The 20849-nt window shown below is 41.1% G+C and overlaps 1 protein-coding gene across 4 annotated transcripts in view; it reads left to right on the forward strand.

The window, feature by feature from the left end:
- LOC146871971 (translational activator of cytochrome c oxidase 1-like) overlaps nucleotides 1-20849 on the forward strand; it is a 70888-nt gene that overhangs the window by 16457 nt on the left and 33582 nt on the right. The gene's annotated exons all lie outside the window — the stretch shown is intronic.

Below are 20849 nucleotides of genomic sequence, written 5' to 3' on the forward strand. Positions count from 1 at the left end.
AACATTTATAGGGACCGTAGACAATGATGCGAGGAGAGAGGCACCTGGTGTCTTGATGGTCTCGGCTTATCTCCATTACATCCAACTAAGTTACGAACACAAGGTCTATTTCATTCCGGAAAAGCTCTGGCGAAAGGGCAGGAGACCTGATCTGGGCTGCACTTGTTGTCCTGAGAGGAGGGGAATGTTTCTACATATGGTTTGTGTATGCCCAGTTATTAGTTGCTGCTGGGTACAGGTGGCGGGTGTTCTAAGGGAGACCCATTCAGCTTCACCCCAAGATGGTGCTACTGGGGTTGGTAGAGATAGAGGGAGGGCCTTGAAGCAGCTGCTTGTTTTTGGTATGGGGCTGGCTGCATTATGACTAAGTAGGACATAGCGCGCAAGTGGAGTGCCAGGGAATCCCTGTACCTACAAGAAGGACAGAGAGAATGGATCACTGTGCTCTCTTTGAGCAGACGGTCTACTCGGCCAGGAGGTACCCACACAAGCATGAGAAAGTCTAGGGTTTATGGTAGGCATACTTGAATAGTGCCTTATTTACGGGAGATTGGAGATACAATAATGAAGCTGCTTCAACATAAAGCTTGTTTACTCTACGCCCTATGCACCATCCTAAACGACTACAGCGATCTATGTTTGCTCGTAGGAGATCAAGACTGGATAGAGATTAATTATAAATTAATACAAATTAGTGTTAAAAAGATTCTTTTGCCAGATGTGAAGAATTTAGCAATTTCTTTAAAGAGAAAGTTAAATCCATTGAATGTTTTTGCCTCAGCTTACAAAATACTGAACAGCAACCAGAAATCCAGCAAGGCATTGCTTCAATTTAAATTAATTTCCAGAATGATTCATTGAAAACTATAGCTAAGGCTAGTCTCTCAAAAACGTCACAGGTCCTGCTCTGTATGATTTCACGAAAGATGTGAGTTACTACCGTTCACATCGTTTTACTAATCTTATGAACTCCTGTCTCGTGATCAGTTTTTGTCTGATTGCATTAAAATCGGTCACATCTCTCTCTCCTGTTGAGGAAAACCTTCAGATGATGCTGGAGACGGTAAGACACTTATGGTTTGTTTCATGGCTTCATTTCCTTGTCGAGGTCACTGAAAGTGGTGTAAACTCACTACTACTTAAACAACACATCTGTGAGAATGAATGTTTAGATGATTCCAGAATGGGTTATACTGTCAAGACTATCTTGCTTCCGATTTCTGATATGTTAGACATGCTTGAATGATAACCCACCACATGAAATTTAGATTTTTCACAGCCTGCTGGGCAGAAAATCTGGATTTTATTAAGGACACGGAGGCTAAGATTATGCAAATCTCCTTTATTGCGCAGATCACAGCAGCAACAATGAAGAGACCTAGAACTTAAAACATTCTAACAGAGTATATAGTCCATGTGTACACATCTCCCTTCTTTGTGCAGCGAACAAGATAACTTTAGAATTTCTCTGAAAGCACTTTACTGAGGACGTCCGAAAGATCTCTTGAAATATCTAATCTGAAAGACAAGAAAATAAAAAAAAGTTATATACCCAGGGTGGGATCAGTAGAGGAGGGATAATCTTAGCCTCCGTGTCCTTAATAAAATCCAGATTTTCTGCCCAGCAGGCTGTGAAAAATCAAAATTTTATGGCATGACACGGAGGCCAATATTATGCAAGTTTAAAGTGTGTTCAAAACATTATCAATAACATTTGAAACAGGTTCAAAGTAACATCTTTTGAAAATGCATTCATTTGACCAATCCGCAGTCTTAAGGATATCTTGAAGGCCACCACCCAGAATAAATGCTTTGGAAGCCGAGGCTCCTCTAAGAGAATGAGCACCAAAAACTGAAATATCAATTCCAGCTTCTTTCATAACATCCTTAACCCATCTAGCTAAGGTGGGGGAGGAAACTGCTCTATGGGGAAACCTGTGAGATATTAATAATTGATCGACAAGACCTCTTGACCTTAAGGTTCTCTTTTCGTACTCCAACCAACACTTCACCACACAAACTTTAGTTCTGAGGAAAAAAGGGGTAGAAAACAGAAGTTGACATAGTTTTAGTTAGTCTTTTAAGGAAAAAACAAACTCCCTCAGGTTGATAAGCCCTGGTAGAGATATCTAAGGCTTTAACATCCGACGTACGTCTGAAGGAGACAAGGCACAGTAAAACAGTCAGTTTATAGGACAGTTTCTTAAGTGAGAGAGGGGAGTTCTCACCCCAATCTGCAATTATTCTAAGGACATCCCTTACATCCCATAGTTTAGAATATTTGGGCAAAGGTGGATTTAAAACACGCATACTTCTCATAAGTTTTTAAGTTAATAAGTTCTGACCTACTGAGGTACCATCTACCAAGCAGTGTCCTGCTACGATGGCCGATCTATAGACATTAACGGTTCGGTAAGCCAGACCTGAGGCAAAGATTTCAGCCAAAAAGTTGAGAACTTGAGCTACATCAGTTGAAATGGAATCGTAATTCCGTCGAAGGCACCAACAAACCCATTTACGCCAAGCCAATCTATAGGCTTTCCTTGTTCCAGGTGCCCAGGATTCAGTCATGAGTCGGAAAGCGCTCTCCGAAAGTCCCGGGAGCTACCATTGTCTCCTGAAATCCTCCATGCCATCAATGACATGAGACCCTGAAGAACAAGGGGGTGACACTCTCCCTGAGGATCTGTGATTATTTCCTCGAAGGTAGGTAAGAGAATTGGAAAGTCCACACTCATCTCCAACAGGATGGGGAACCATGCCTGAAATCTCCAGAGGGGGGTTATTACTACCACTATTTCCTTGTTTCTCCGAATTTGAAGGAGAAGACGTGGAAGCATGGCAAAGGGCGGGAATGCATAAGGTCTCAAACCAAGCCAGTTCTGAAAGAACGCGTCTATCCCCAAGGCCAGAGGGTCCGGCCTCCAGCTGAAAAAGTTGGGGAATTGAGTGTTGACTCTGTCTGCAAACAGGTCTATTACAAAGGCACCCCATAGTGACTGGATGGTTAGAAAAACTTCCCTGTTCAGTTTCCAGTTGCTCGAATCTTTGAAATTCTTGAGAACCAGTCTTCTACCCCATTGTTCAATCCCGGAATATGTTCGGCAATGACTGAAATGCCCTTGTTGAGGCAGTACGCCCAGAAATTCTTGGCTAGGTCCGAGAGTCCTTTGGAATGAGGGCCTCCCATTTTGTTCACGTATCTCACAGCGGATACGTTGTCCATGCGAAGCATGACTGAACACTTCATCAAACCCTTGGTAAAGCTCTGGATTGCAAAGGATCCTGCCAGTAGTTCTAGGCAGTTGATGTGTAGTTCCTTCTCCTGGGGCGTCCAAAGTCCCCCTGTTGAAGAGTTGCCACATGTGGCACCCCATCCCTCTCGGCTCGCATCTGAGTCTATTACTAAGTCCGGTTCCTCCCCGAAGATTGCTCTGCCGTTCCAGGTCTCTGCATTTCTCAACCACCAGAGTATTTCTTTCCTGGAGTCTGGATCCAGGCAAACTATCTGAGAGTAGGATGGATTCTTCCTGAGGGCTTTGAGTCTCTGAAGGGCACGATAGTATAAGGGACCCGGATAAATGTCTTGGATAGTTGAGGACAACAGGCCCAGTACCCTTGCTAAAGTCCTTAGAGGAAAAGAGTGAATCTTTAGAATTCTCCTTAACTCCTTCCTGAGTTTTCTGAGTTTTTCCCCTGGCAATTTCAATTCTGCTTGGACTGCATTTACTGTAAAGCCCAGGAACTGTGTGTCTTGGCTTGGAGTTGTTAAGGATTTTGTGGTGTTTATAACGAAACCTAGATGTTCTATTAGTTTTATGGCAAGGTTTGTGTGTTGGGAAGCAACCTCCTTGGACTGAGCCATTATTAAAATGTCGTCCAGATATAGAATTAATCTTACTCCTTTTGCTTCTCAGCCAGCCTGCTACTGGACAAAGGACCTTGGTGAAGCACCAAGGGGCTGATGAAAGGCCGAAGGGGAGGCTGCAAATCTGCCATAGTTTGCCTTCCCAAAAGAATTGGAGAAATTTCTGAAGTGGGGGCCAGATAGGGATGGTTAGATAAGCATCCTTGAGACCTAGTCGAGTAAGCCAATCCCCTTTCCTTAAGACATCTCTGAGAAGGTGGATTCCTTCCTTTTTGAAATGGCCGTAAACCACCCATTGGTTTAAGTCTTTTAGATTTATGACGGGTCTCGTCTTTTAGTCCTTCTTTTCTACTAGAAAGACATTGCTGACAAAGCCAATCTCTTGTCCCTCCCGGATTGCACCTTTGGCAAATAGATCTCTTACTTCCTGAGTCACCAGTGCGGAATCTCTCTCCGAGAATCAAATTTCCCGTGGAAGTCTCTCCTGAATAGATAGGTCTATGAATTCTATCTTGAAGCCTTTGACGGTGTCTAGTACCCAAGGGTCTTGACTCACCATGTTCCAGTTTCCAGAGAAAAGGGCTAGTCTCCCTCCCACCTTTGTAGGGGTATCTGAAAGGTCTTTGGTTGGACTTACCTGTTGAGAAGCCTTTCTGCTTTCTTTCACCTCTGAAGCCTCTTCCGCGGAATCTTTGCCTTTGGGGAAAGAAGGATGACTGAGTTGCAAAGCCAAATTGGGGGAATCTTCCTCCTCGTCCCATGAAGGGTCTTGATGAAAAATGTCCACGGCCGGGGAATCGACCCCGCTTCCTCCCGGCCCGGGTAAAAATTCTGGTGTTAAAGACTTTTTTAATATCTTTTTGAGATTTTTGGATGGAGTTGAAGACTCCTACATATTTGGCCATTTCCTTGATAAATTCTTCTCGGAAAAGAAGGCCCTGTGAGGATGCTCCCCCTTCTTTATTAGCTAGCTCAACTAGCTTGGGATCTATTTTTAAGAGCACACTCTTACGCCTTTCGTTAGAAAGCGCAGTGTTTGCATTGCCCAATAGGTAAATCGCCCTTTGCGCCCATTGACGCAGCTCCTTTGGGTCTATGGGAGTATTATTAAGATAGGCTACTTCGGCTAATTCAAAGATTTTAGTGAGTGGACCCGTAATGTCTAAGAGTCTATCTTGGCAGGACTTCAGTCCTTTGTCAAGTCCTTTTCTCGGGTCTCTTCCGGTTTTGGCAATGAATGCAACTACCTTGCTGTCCAAATCGGGGGTCACAGCTATCTTATCTGGCAGGGAGGGGCGGGGACATTCAGATCTAAGACGAGATCTGACTTCTTTAGGTATTTCTTTGCGGAGCCAGAAGGAGAGAGATTCTCCAATGTGATGAGACGGGACCCATTCCGGAGAGAGGGGGTGTTTAATGAGGAGAGGGTCGAACATATATTCCCCAAAGGGGTCAAGGATTCCCATTTTAGACCCTGAGGCCCCTGATGCCTCACCTGAAGTATCTGTAATTTCGCCTTCCTCTTCAGAATTGAAGTCTGAGGAGTAGGAGAGGTCAATCTCATCCTCTAGTCCATCGTCACTATCGATGGGGATAGGAAGGTTCGGGCCTTTGAACTGCCCATCCATTGTGCCCGAGGCACTGTCATTGTCACCGCCAAAGCGTGAAGTAAGGAGGGTAGGGTTGGAGCTCCTGTGCTTTTTTGTACTTTTAGGAGGGTTGACGTTAAGTTGTCTTTTTCTTTGCGCCGTTATAGCTTTTGCAGGGTCCTCCTGAGGACTTGTGGATGGCCATCCTTTTTTAGATAAGTTTTCAAACTTTTTGTTAATGGTGTCATCCAGTGACCCCATAACCCTATCTATGACTTTATTAATGAGTTCTTCTAATTTATCTTCCATACTGCTCGATAAAGGATCTGAGGACATAGCGAAGGCTGAGGTCAGGGACAGTTGAGAGGTATTAACTGTCAAGCAATAAAATGGATGTTAGGTTGTTAAGGAAACGGTGATATAAAATGGATGTAATTATGTGCTAAGGTGCTTTCCTTTAATTGGTGCAATTGGGGAATATTATGTAAGGTAATCACTATGGAGGTACTGTTCCGAGGTGGATGTGGTCAAAGATCGACCGGTGTCCACCCAAAGGTTAACCTTTGGGTGGACACCGGTCGATCTTTGACCACATCCACCTCGGAACAGTACCTCCATAGTGATTACCTCATTGATTTTTCGGAGCATAGCTACTGGACCATTAATTAGCTCCTGGTCCCCCCCTCTTCCCCCTTTTTTTTTTTTGACGCAGAATATTATGTAAGTCCTCTCTCTATTTGTGTGAAGGATAAGCTGCTTGTCCTTCTTTTCTTTTCGTAACCTTGAGTTAACAGTGAGCTCTTTGTCCTTCCTTTCTGTCTTTTTTTTTTTTTCATTGAAAACTGCTTTCACTGACGGAAATCGGTGAGGGGAGTTAGGGCTATGCGGTAAGGTCGTGTCTTTAAATAAGTATTTTAATCATGCGGAGTCTCCGTGATCTCAAACAGAGACTCCGTCGTGTCCCGTCTCTATGGCAACCCTGCACGGCCTCCCCAAGCTTCGGGTGAGGTCGCAGATTCACCACGGAGACGAGAGCAGCAGCGCAACGCTCGGCACGGGATCGGCGTTTGAAGGACGCCGGTCCCGTGTGAGAAGAGCTTTCCTCGGCATGAAAGTGTAGTGAAGATCGTTATCTACCTATGTACAACGCTAAGTTAGCATAACCGCGTTAAATGTTAGAAAGCCATCTTGCCGCTTTTGCTGCTTTTGCACACGACACTGTAGTCACATGTTATTAAATTGAGAAATGCTTACTTGACTTTGCTTCACATGAGAACTGTCTGTTGTTAACATCCCAAAAAGTGAGCAGCGACCTTGGTCTGTACACAGTGTAAAAGAAACAGTCTGGGTCGGTAGACGGTGCATGTTGTTGAGTTCAGGTTGATCGGCCCACTAGTTTAGCCATAACACGCACGCAGCTGCAAATACCTGAAAGTCGAGTGCTTTTAATATTGCAGTGTTACATGTTTTTCATTACATTCGGAAGAAGAGCGTTCCTAGGAGCAGAGCATTGCTGATCCTGTAATGTGAACTCTCTGAGCTGATCTTTACGGTATGGGGTTCCCCATTCAAGCCTAGAGACCTTTTATTAGTCTAATAATACTATTAGTGTGTTAGAGAAAGGAAGGTGGCCTAGAGCCACTGTCATTTTAGTATGATTACTCCTTTAATTTTCTATGGTATTGTAACTATGCTGATGGTTTTGATTTTAATCGTTTGTCTGCTAATGTTAGCCAAACTGCTGCATCTTAGGACACAAGGTTTATAAAATAAACTCTTTAAACTTTTCCCGTGTCTCTGTTTATTCTGTTGTGGACTGGTACTAGAATAATTCCGAAAAGGTGTTTCTTATTCCCACCATTCCTGAGAAATTTACTAAGTCGCTTGTTCTGGGTTTTCTATACATTGGGACCGCCGAGTTAAACCTCGGATAACGAATGGGACACTGATGCTGGCCGGATGAGGGGTTCTGGGTTCTGAGGTGAGTTTTTGGTACACCGCAATTCACTGAGGGCCTGGGTTTCTGCGCATAGTTCTGCGCATAAGCAGAATCCCTGCAACATGGCGCACCTAACGTTTGGTCTATTGATTTGAGACGCCTTAGTAGTGCTTGTATTAGTCCACAACACCCTCACTCTGGTTTCCGGATAACGGGAGTGACGGTTTAACCTACCTGTGTTTCGACTAAATAGGTTCCTTCAAGCTTGATCATTAAAAAGGTTATTTAATCTGAACCCTAGTGCTACTGATATATTGTATATTTACTGTTAGTGTCCTAATGGCGGTCGATATTCCGGCTCATAGCCGGGCACCCCTGAAACGGCATTTGGCGCAGTATGGGGTGCCAGACGATGGTATGGATGAGATTTTTGTGGTAAGTGCCGATGCGTTGTTTCCGTTTGAGTTGTTCTACTCTTGGGTTACTTTGCCGGCAGTGAGTGAAGACGATGATACGTTCCACACCTATACTGCCACCCAGCTACCAGCCAACTATACGCCATATAGGACTCAGGAAATTCCTATTTCTGCCTGGCAGCATAGCATTTGGTTTAATGGCGCCCTTCCCCATGCGGTTATACCGGCGAGAATGGGCCCTTTGTCGATTGCAGGGGCCAAATGGCCGGTGTTAGCCGGATATACGCCTCATCCCCGCTACCTACAGGTGACGGTGGCTGAGTTGCGTGTACTGCACACTGCCCTTATTACAGTACATAGGGCTTTAGTGCAGTACGTGTCACGCAACGTGCAGGTGGTCGCTACTGCTGTTGCGGGACAACCGACGGACTACCACGCGGTGGTTATTAGTCCTGTTATGGTCAATTCGGTTGTAGGCAAGCGACCCCAAAATAGGGATGATTTCCCTTATTGGCTTGCTGAAAAATTTGACCAGATAGAAGTGGTTTATCCGCGTACGACTCCTGTGGAGAAACACCGGATCCTTACCATCGCTTTGCCTAAAGACTTAGTCCCAGATATGGCCGATTGTGAAAACTGGGGTAAGGTCTTTGCAGCGACATACTCGAAGTGCTGTCGGTACTGCCCTCCGTGATTAAACGTGTTCAAGAGAATCATGGTGCGGAGGCTGCTATTGAATTGGGAATGCGGCTTGTCGGTGTGTTCGATGTGGTTGCTACCATGATAATGGGCAACCTCAAAGGAGATGCTATGCAATTCCAAGTGCTTAATAAATTAGAGACAGTGAACGAAGACGACAAGCCGAGGGAATTCGTGAAAATTATCGCGAACGCCTATAGACAAGTTGGTTGTAGCGCCTTAGGTGTTAAACCAACTGTGAAGAATCCTGATTTGATACAGCAGACGAAGGCAAACTCGTCTGGTAAGGACGAACGCCCTAATTTTCCAAAACAAAGTTGTTGGGCGAAAAAACAGGAGAAGCAGCAACAGAAACAGGGGTCTCGTCCTGCCTCTCCAGTACAGTCAAGTAGTGAACGCACTTATGATCTGCGTGATCGTGCTACTATTAAGTCACCTGATCGATTTCAGGTTTCTGACCAACGTTCTCCTCGTTCTTCACAGGAAACATCGGCTTCACAGTCCGGTGGCGGAGGCGGTGGCAAAAGTCGGGGTGCCCCACAAGCACGTGAGCAATCCCGACAGGCTGACGGCAAAGGCAAGCAAGAAGACTCTGCACGTCAACGACCCCCGTTTCAGAAGAAGAAAGTTGCTGCACTGACTGCGAGGTATGCCTCAGATGGTACGGACGCAGCTTCAGAACCTCACATGGGCGCTAACGCTGCTAGACAGCGCGGCGGAAGTTACAGTAGTGCGACAAGCACTGCGTTCATATCTGGTGGCGACAGCAACTGATATATTTGAGAATATTGAAACTGCTGACACTCGGGTGTCTCCCCCTGATAGACTGTATAATATAGTAATTCAAATTTGAAGGTGACATACAACGTACAATTCAAGGTTTTTTTTGGGGATAATCTGACCACTACCTATGACATTCTGTTGGCGGAGGCAGATTGGCCCCCGGCTTTCGTTTTAGATGGTCCTAGAGGGGAGGAAGTAATCCTCCCGTCCTTTGCGCACACAGTGCCTAAGGTCCTAGCTAAAAAGTACGCCGGGGAATGGGCTCAGGTGCAAGCGCCTGCGTTATATCGAAATCAGGTTGGCTGGGATAAATTGTCTCCCGGCCATGAGATTCCGTTGCGGACTACGCCCCAACCTCAACCCCAATACCCCATGCGTCGTGAAGCTAGACCTCACGTCGCGTCAATCCTTGAACAATTGGAATATAAGGGAGTAATCGAAACGTGTGTCACCTATGAATAATCCCTTGTTTACTGTGACGAAGCCTGACGGGTCGTACCGCCTAGTTTTGGATTACCGGCACCTTAACTCTCATTGCCGGACCTGTGCAGTACAGAACACCCACAGTTCGGCTTGCGTCGATAGTCCCGTGAGAAAAAGGTTTAAAACCACACTTGACGTTTCCAATGGCTTTTATAGCCATAACCTGTCCTCTGTTAGTGGTGAGTGGACGGCGTTCACCTCTGGTGGCAAACAAAAACAATTCAAAAGATTACCAATGGGCTATAAGAACAGCCCAGGAGTCTTTGCCGCTCGCGTGGTCTCCCTCTTGGAGGGTATAGACCCTGATGCGTACTCGTACGTGGATGACATTTATCTCACGGATGACGAGTTAGACCCGCATCTCCGTCGCGTTGATCGCATTATTGTTTTGTTTGCAGACTTCGATTACAAATTCAATTTTGCGAAGTCACATATTGCTGAATATACAGTGTTCTTGGGGTACGAACTCAACAATGAAGGTCGAGGATTGGCACCGCACTTTCTAGAGAAGTGCGCATGCCTCCGTGCTCCTACTTCACTGAAGATATTACAATCCCTGCTGGGTTTTCTGAATTTCGGTCGAACTTACATCCCGGATTATGCCCGGCGTATCAAGCCGCTTTATGCCTTGGTACAACCTACTTTTTCCAAATCTTGTTGGCTGCCAGAGCATTCAGCTATATTGCAGTTATTGCAAGCTGATCTTCTTGCTTCTAAGTACTTACTGACACGTGATAACCACACTAACCTGGTCATAAGAATTGTGCCCGGTGCGGTTGGTTTCACATACTTAACGTTCAATGAGGGCGACACCGTCCCCATTGCTTACAAATCTCACTTGTACACTTCAGCTGAACTGCGCTTTTCTGCTGTCGAGAAGGTTCTGACAGCAGTGCAGATGGCGATTCTGAAAGAACGAGCGCTGTCGCAAGGAAAACGCATGTTGGTGGTAACACCATATCCTGCCTTGAGGCGGTGACAAAAGCAAGTGGACCGAATTCTAAAGCTTTGCATCCAAGGTGGATACAATGGGCCACTTCCTTGACCTCGCCGGACGTCACTTTTATCTTTGACGCGGCACTTCAGACTCAGGAGTTTTTGCAGTATGAATTCGTTCATCCGGCTCCTCTGTCCTTGCGCCCGCTCGAGGATTACCATTGTGTCATATACACTGACGGTTCTGCGCAACCCGCAACTGGATCAAAGCACGCCTATTCAGCGGCTTGCGCAATTGTAGTCGGTACTTTCGTAAATGGTGAATTCCAGTCCGATGTCGTGCATACGCAGTCATTGGGTGATTGTACCGCTCAGTTGGCGGAGCTTCGTGCTCTGGTGCTTGCACTGGAGTTTGCTGATCCCCCGAGTCACTACACTTATAGTGAGTGACTCCTTTTATTGTGTTCAATCTTACAACGACAATCTACATTTTTGGTCTCAGAATGACTACCATGATTCCAAAGGTAGCACAATTAAGCATAAACTGCTTTGGGTTCGAGTGGCAGACCTTAAAGACCGTCTGCCTCTCTTGAATGTAATTCACGCTCTTGGTCACCCACGCGTTGGTGTCCATGCTGTCGGCAACAGCTTGGCTGACGAGGCAGCAAAAACAGCAGTGGCAACATACTTAGTAGCAGCAGTTACAAGATCCAAAAGTAAGATCGATGATGACATCTTGGCAGCTATTGCTGCTACAGAACAGGGAACGAAGCCACCAAGAGGTTTCCCTGCTCGTTACCATTATCGCTTAAGTTCTGATAAAGTCCCATTAGTGAGGATTAATGACGTTGGTGACAGATTGATTCCCAACGCGGACTGCAGACCTTCTTTGATATTAGTGGCCCACGAGGGCATGGCGTCCGCGCATGCCGGCGTTGCAGCTACTGTATCTCTGCTACAACAACGTTACTGGTGGTGCGGTTTGTACAAACAGGCCAGAGCTTATGTTCTTAATTGCGATATCTGCCAGCAGATTAAACCTTCAACTGCGGCGCGCCCACCACAAACTCAGTTGTATATATCTAATAAACCATTGGGTTGTGTTTATTTAGATCACTGCGGTCCTTTTACCTCTGATACTGCGTACAAATACATCTTGGTTGCAGTTGATTCGTGCACACGTTTTCTGTGGGTATGGCCACAAAGGAGTGCTGATTCTCGCACTGTCATAAAAGATTTGCGTGTCTTTGTTGGGAGTTTTGCATGTGGTACCTTTCATTCTGATCAGGGCCCGGCGTTCGCCTCTAAGGCGTACAAAGAGGCCATGAGAAATTTGGGGGTCCAAGTCAAATTTTCGTCTCCATACCGGCCTGAGGGTAATAGTGTAGTGGAGTGAATGAACCGTGACTTAAAGCAATCTTTGACAGCCAGAGTTTTGGGTACTGGCCGGAACTGGCTTGCCCACTTGTATGACGTGCAGCGTGCACTTAATAATCTCCCTTGAAGGTCTCTGGGTGGGCGGACCCCATACATGATGCTCTTTGGTGTTCGAATGTTTGTTCCAGACCTTGATGGTCTAGACATGGTGGCGTCAGCCGCACCCTTTGACGTAGATGAACACTGTGCTGTATTGCAGACTCTTCAAGAAGCCAGAAACAGTCTAGCGAAGGAACACGTACCCTCCTCGTCTGAAGCTGAACTTCAGATTCCGATAGTCGGCTGGCTACCTCGTGTTGGTGATCTGGTCCGTGAGAAGGTGGAGAACAAGAAGGAGTTCGGCCCCTCTTATCGTGCACCGGTTCCAGTGCTTTGAGTGCAGGGTACTAGAACAGTCATTTTACCTCCACTTCCTGGTCGAAAGGATAACAGGTACATTTCGATTGACAATGTCAAACTACAACGAGTGGCCGATTCTTCTTAGTATGACTCCGGCGGTTTCCTGCCCTTCGATGCCGAGAAATTCTGTTGTGGCCCGAGCTTCTGACACAGTGCCTGATGTTGCCGTCGAGATGCATGCCGTTACTGGTCCCTTGTTGCCACAAACGCCTAGTGGTGTGCTTGAAGATGTTGAGTATGCTTATCCTGCGGATGTTACCTTGCCTGTTTTACAATCCACCACAGTTGCCCTCTCACAAGACTCTTTTGATTCTCGTTCAATGACTTCCATGGCCCCTTCCAAGGTTTCGATTTTTGTGGGTTGGTTCAAAAGACATTTTTTAATACCCCCTTGGACTTACATTTGGCTGGTGCTCATATGTTTTTTAGGTCTCGCGAGCCAAAGGCTCGAAGAGACATTTTGTATGTGGGATTTTCAAAGTGCTACCCACAGTTTTGGCTGGCCTAAACCTTGAGTGCACGATCACATGCACGTGCACAGCTGCTCCCACTCCCCCCTCCCTTCTCTATAGCTTTCTTTCACTTTAGCCGCTTTGACCCTTGCATTCCCCCCTCCCTTCTCACCCAGCCCTTTGATGCTCTGCTCGATTACTTTCACTTTCGCCGCTACAAACTTTCCACTCCCTTCTCTATAGCTTTCTTTCACTTTAGCCGCTTTGACCCTTGCATTCCCCCCTCCCTTCTCACCCAGCCCTTTGATGCTCTGCTCGATTACTTTCACTTTTGCCGCTACAAACTTTTCAAGCCTTTTACCGCCTTTGATTTTCTTTTATTTTGCTGAGCCTTGATTCATACGCGCTTGTGATTTCAAGGGAAGTCTTACCCATCTTCAACTAACAGCATGCAGCCAAGCGTGAAGGATTATCGCTTGTACTTTCATTTCATATCATCTACAGCGAGTGTCCTCTAACGCATGTAAATAAATGTAAAGGCACGATCAGACAAACGGTAAGGATAATCACTCGTGCTTCCATTCAACTTTGTCTTCAGCACGTGTGTTTGTCAGCGCGCAGCAGATTTTCATGTTTCCTCGCTCATGACTATACATCGACCCTTGCATCATGTTTCTCTATCTCTCCCTTCCTCCTATGTTGTCCTTAGTTAACTCTACATCACTCTCTGCTCCTTTGCCACACACTCATTTATCCTCAGTGTATCGCCTTCACGCTTTGCTTCCACTGATAGCATAACATAACATAGTATAGCATAACAAAACAAAGCATAGCATAACAAAACATAGCATAGCATCACAAAACATAGCATAGCATAACCAAACAAAGCCTAGCATAGCAAAACACAACAAAACATAGCATAGCATAACAAAAAATAGTATAGCATAAAAAACACAACAAAAAATAGCATAGCATAACAAAAAATATCAAAAAGCATAGCATAACAAAGCATAGCATAACAAAACAAAGCATAGCATAGCATAACAAAACATAGCATATCATAACAAAACAGCATAGCATAAGAAAAAATAGCACAGCATTACAAAACTCAACAACACATAGCATAACAAAACATAGCAAAGCAAAGCATTGCATACCAAAACACAACAAAACGTAGCATAGCATAACAAAACATAGCATAGCATAACAAAACATAGCATAGCAAAACAAAACATAGCATAACAAAAAACAAAACATAGCATAGCATCACAAAACATAGCATAACAAAACATAGCATAACAAAGCATAGCATAACAAAACACAACAAAACAGCATAGCATAAAACATAGCATAGCATAACACAACATAGCATAGCATAACAAAATATAGCATAACAAAACATAGCATAACATAACAAAACACAACAAAACGTAGCATAACTAAACACAGACACAGGGCAAAATGCAAAGTACTGTGGTGGGGGAGGGAGGGGAGCGCGCACAAGCCCAAAGACGTGCAAGCCCGCTCCATTCATCAGCTTTTGGATGTTATAAAATCCACAGTAGTTTAATACACCATAACATAGCATAACATAACAAAACATAGCCTAGCCTAACATAAAATAACAGCATAACATAACAGAACATAGCCTAACATAACAAAACATACCATTACATAACATAATAAAACATAGCCTAGCGTTGCATACTATTGCATAGCATACCATAACTTAACAAAACATAACATAACAAAACATAGCCTCGCCTAACATAACATAACAAATCATAACATAGCATAACAAACCATAACATAGTATAGCATAACATAGTATAGCATAACATAACATAGTATAGCATAACAAAACAAAGCATAGCATAACAAAACATAACAAAACATAGCATAGCATCACAAAACATAGCATAGCATAACAAAACAAAGCCTAGCATAGCAAAACACAACCATTGCATAGCATACCATAACTTAACAAAACATAACATAACATAAAAAACATAGCCTCGCCTAACATAACATAACAAATCATAACATAGCATAACATAGTATAGCATAACATAACATAGTATAACATAGTATAGCATAACATAACCTAGTATAGCATAACAAAACATAACAAAACATAGCATAGCATCACAAAACATAGCATAGCATCACAAAACAAAGCCTAGCATAGCAAAACACAACAATTGCATAGCATACCATAACTTAACAAAACACAACATAACATAAAATACATAGCCTCGCCTAACATAACACTTCATAACATAGCATAACAAAACATAACATAGTATAGCATAACATAACATAGTATAGCATAACATAGTATAGCATAACATAGTATAGCATAACATAACATAGTATAGCATAACAAAACATAACAAAACATAGCATAGCATCACAAAACATAGCATAACAAAACAAAGCCTAGCATAGCAAAACACAACAAAACATAGCATAGCATAACAAAACAGTATGCATAAAAAACACAACAAACAATAGCATAACATAACAAAAGTATCAAAGCAAAACATAGCATAGCATAACAAAGCATAGCATAACAAAACAAAGCATAGCATAGCATAACAACATAGCATAGCATAACAAAACAGCATAGCATAACAAAACAGCATAGCATAAGAAAAAATAGCATAGCATAACAAAACTCAACAACACATAGCATAACAAAACATAGCAAAACAAAGCAAAGCATTGCATAACAAAACACAACAAAACGTAGCGTAGCATAACAAAACATAGCATAGCAAAACAAAACATAGCATAACAAAACACAACAAAACATAGCATAACAAAACAAAGCATAGCATAACAAAACACAACAAAACATAGCATAGCATAACTAAACATAGCATAGCATAAAACATAGCAAAACAAAACATAGCATAACAACGCATAGCACAACAAAACATAGCATAGCATAGCAAAACAAAACATAGCATAACAAAACACAACAAAACATAGCATAGCATCACAAAACATACCATAGCATACCAAAACATAGCAAAACAAAACAAAGCATAGCATAACAAAACACAACAAAACAGCATAGCATAACAAAACATAGCATAGCATAACAAAACACAACATAGCATAGCATAACTAAATATAGTATAGCATAACAAAACATAGCATAGCATAAGAAAAAATAGCACAGTATTACAAAACTCAACAACACATAGCATAACAAAACATAGCAAAACAAAGCAAAGCATTGCATACCAAAACACAACAAAACGTAGCATAGCATAACAAAACATAGCATAGCATAACAAAACATAGCATAGCATAGCAAAACAAAACATAGCATAACAAAAAACAAAACATAGCATAGCATAAAAAAACATAGCATAACAAACAACAAAGCATAGCATAACAAAACACAACAAAACAGCATAGCATAACAAAAAATGGCATAACAAAACAATACATAGCATAGCATAACAAAGCATAGCACAACAAAACACAACAAAACAGCATAGCATAACAAAAAATGGCATAACAAAACAATACATAGCATAGCATAACAAAGCATAACATAACATAGCATAGCATAAAAAACAGCATAACAAACAACAAAGCATAGCATAACAAAACACAACAAAACAGCATAACATAAAACATAGCATAGCATAACACAACATAGCATAGCATAACAAAACAAAACATAACAGCATAACAAAACATAGCATAACAAAATACAACAAAACATAGCATAGCATAACTAAACAAAACATAGCATAGAATAAAACATAGCATAACAAAACATAGCATAACAACGCATAGCATAACAAAACATAGCTTAGTATAGCAAAACAAAACATAGCATCACAAAACACAACATAGCATAGCATCACAAAACATAGCATAGCATACCAAAACATAGCATAACAAAACAAAGCATAGCATAACAAAACACAGCATAGCATAACAAAACACAAAATAGCATAGCATAACAAAAAATAGTATAGCATAAAAAACACAACAAAAAATAGCATAGCATAACAAAAAATATCAAAACAAAACATAGCATAGCATAACAAAGCATAGCATAACAAAACAAAGCATAGCATAGCATAACAAAACATAGCATAACAAAACAAAACGTAGCATAACTAAACACAAAATAGCATAGCGTAACAAAACACAACAAAACAGCACAGCATAACAAAAAATGGCATAACAAAACAATACATAGCATAGCAGAACAAAGCATAGCATAACAAAACATAACATAGCATAACAAAACATAGCATAGCATAACAAAAAACAACAAAACACAACAAAGCATAGCATAAAAACATAGAATAGCATATCAAAACAAAACATAGCATAACAAAGCATAGCATAGCATAACAAAACATAGCATAGCAAAACAAAGCATAGCATAACAAAACACAACAAAACAGCATAGCATAAAACATAGCATAGCATAACACAACATAGCATAACAAAACAAAACATAACATAGCATAACAAAACAGCATAACAAAATACAACAAAACATAGCATAGCATAGCTAAACAAAACATAGCATATCATAAAACATAGCATAACAAAACAAAACATAGCATAACAACGCATAGCATAACAAAACATAGCATAGCAAAACAAAACATAGCATCACAAAACACAACAAAACATAGCATCACAAAACACAACAAAACATAACAAAACAAAGCATAGCATAACAAAACACAACAAAACAGCATAGCATAACAAAACACAACATAGCATAGCATAACAAAAAATAGTATAGCATAAAAACACAACAAAAAATAGCATAGCATAACAAAAAATATCAAAACAAAACATAGCATAGCATAACAAAGCATAGCAAAACAAAGCATAGCATAGCATAACAAAACCTAGCATAACATAACAAAACAAAACAAAACGTAGCATAACTAAACACAAAATAGCATAGCATAACAAAACACAACAAAATAGCATAGCATAACAAAACACAACAAAACAGCATAGCATAACAAAAAATGGCATAACAAAACAATACATAGCATAGCATAACAAAGCATAGCATAACAAAACATAACATGGCATAACAAAACATAGCATAGCATAACAAAAAACAACAAAACACAACAAAACATAGCATAGCATAACTAAACAAAACACAGCATAGCATAAAAAAACAGAATAGCATATCAAAACAAAACATAGCATAACAAAGCATAGCATAACAAAACATAGCATAGCAAAACATAGCATAGCATTACAAAGCATAGCATAGCAAAACACAACAAAGCATAGCATAACACAACACAACAAATCACAGCATAACAAAACATAGCATAGCAAAACAAAACATAGCATAACAAAACAAAGCATAGTATAACAAAACACAACAAAACATAGCATAGCATCGCAAAACATAGCATAGCATAACAAAACAAAGCATAGCATAGCGAAACACAACAAAACATAGCATAACAAAGCATAGTATAACAAAACATAGCATAGCTAAACATAGCATAGCATAACAAAACACAACAAAACATAGCATAGCATAACAAAACACAACAAAACATAGCATAGCTAAACAAAACATAGCTTAGCATAAAAAACATAGAATAGCATAGCATATCAAAACAAAACATAGCATAAAAAAGCATAGCATAGCATAACAAAACATAGCATAGCAAAACATAGCATAGCATAACAAAACATAGCACAGCATAGCAAAACATAGCACAACAAAACACAACAAAACATAGCATAGCATAGTATAACAAAACACAACAAAACATAGCATAGCATAACTAAACAAAACATAGCATAGCATAAAAAACATGGAATAGCATATCAAAACAAAACATAGCATAAAAAAGCATAGCATAGCATAACAAAACATAGCATAGCATAACAAAACATAGCATAGCATAGCAAAACACAACACAACATACTTTCACTTTCGCCGCTACAAACTTTCCACTCCCCCCTCCCTTCTCTATAGCTTTCTTTCACTTTAGCCGCTTTGACCCTTGCATTCCCCCCTCCCTTTTCACCCAGCCCTTTGATGCTCTGCTCGATTACTTTCGCTTTCGCCGCTACAAACTTTTCAAGCCTTTTACCGCCTTTGATTTTCTTTTATTTTGCTGAGCCTTGATTCATACGCGCTTGTTCCGATTTCAAGAGAAGTCTTACCCATCTTCAACTAACAGCATGCAGCCAAGCGTGAAGGATTATCGCTTGTACTTTCATTTCGTATCATCTACAGCGCGTGTCCTCTAACGCATGTAAATAAATGTAAAGGCACGATCAGACAAACGGTAAGGATAATCGCTTGTGCTTCCATTCAACTTTGTCTTCAGCACGTGTGTTTGTCAGCGCGCAGCAGATTTTCATGTTTCCTCGCTCATGACTATACATCGACGCTTGCATCATGTTTCTCCATCTCTCCCTTCCTCCTATGTTGTCCTTAGTTAACTTTACATTACTCTCTGCTCCTTTGCCACACACTCATTTGTCCTCAGTGTATCGCCTTCACGCTTTGCTTCCACTGATAGCATAACATAACATAGTATAGCATAACAAAACAAAGCATAGCATAACAAAACATAGCATAGCATCACAAAACATAGCATAGCACAACAAAACATAGCATAGCATAACAAAAAATAGTATAGCATAAAAAACACAACAAAAAATAGCATAGCATAACAAAAACTATCAAAACATAGCATAGCATAACAAAGCATAGCATAACAAAACAAAGCATAGCATAGCATAACAAAACATAGAATAGCATAGTATATCAAAACAAAACATAGCATAAAAAAGCATAGCATAACAAAGCATAGCATAGCAAAACACAGCATAGCATAAGACAACACAACAAATCACAGCATAGCATAACAAAACATAGCATAGCAAAACAAAACATAGCATAACAAAACAAAGCATAGCATAACAAAAAACAACAAAACATAGCATAGCATCGCAAAACATACCATAGCATAACAAAACATAGCATAGCATAGCAAAACATAGCATAGCAAAACATAGCATAGCATAGCAAAACACAACAAAACATAGCATAGCATAGCATAACAAAACACAACAAAACATAGCATAGCATAACTAAACAAAACATAGCATAGCATAAAAAACATGGAATAGCATAGCATATCAAAACAAAACAGCATAAAAAAGAATAGCATAACAAAACATAGCATAGCATAACAAAACATAGCATAGCATAGCAAAACACAACACAACATAGCATAGCTTAACACAACACAACAAATCACAGCATAGCATAACAAAGCATGGCATAACAAAACACAACAAAACATAGCATAGCAAAACAAAACATAGTAAAACAAAGCATAGCATAACAAAACACAACAAAACATAGCATAGCATCACAAAACATAGCATAGCATAACAAAACATAGCATAGCATAACAAAAAATAACATAACAAAACATAGCATAGCATAACAAAACATAGAATAGCATAGCATATCAAAACAAAACATAGCATAAAAAAGCATAGCATAACAAATCATAGCATAACAAAACACAACAAAACATAGCATAGCAAAACAAAGCATAGTATAACAAAACACAACAAAACATAGCATAGCATCACAAAACATAGCATAGCATACCAAAACACAACATAGCATAGCATAACAAAAAATAACATAACAAAACAAAACAGCGTAACAAAGCATAGCATAACAAAACACAACAAAACGTAGCATAGCATAACTAAACAAAACATAGCATAACAAAACAAAACATAGCATAGCATACCAAAACATAGCATAACGACACATAGCATAACAAAACA

The sequence above is a fragment of the Triturus cristatus genome, chromosome 1_1 (genome assembly GCF_964204655.1).
Source record: "Triturus cristatus chromosome 1_1, aTriCri1.1, whole genome shotgun sequence".
Taxonomy (NCBI): domain Eukaryota; kingdom Metazoa; phylum Chordata; class Amphibia; order Caudata; family Salamandridae; genus Triturus; species Triturus cristatus.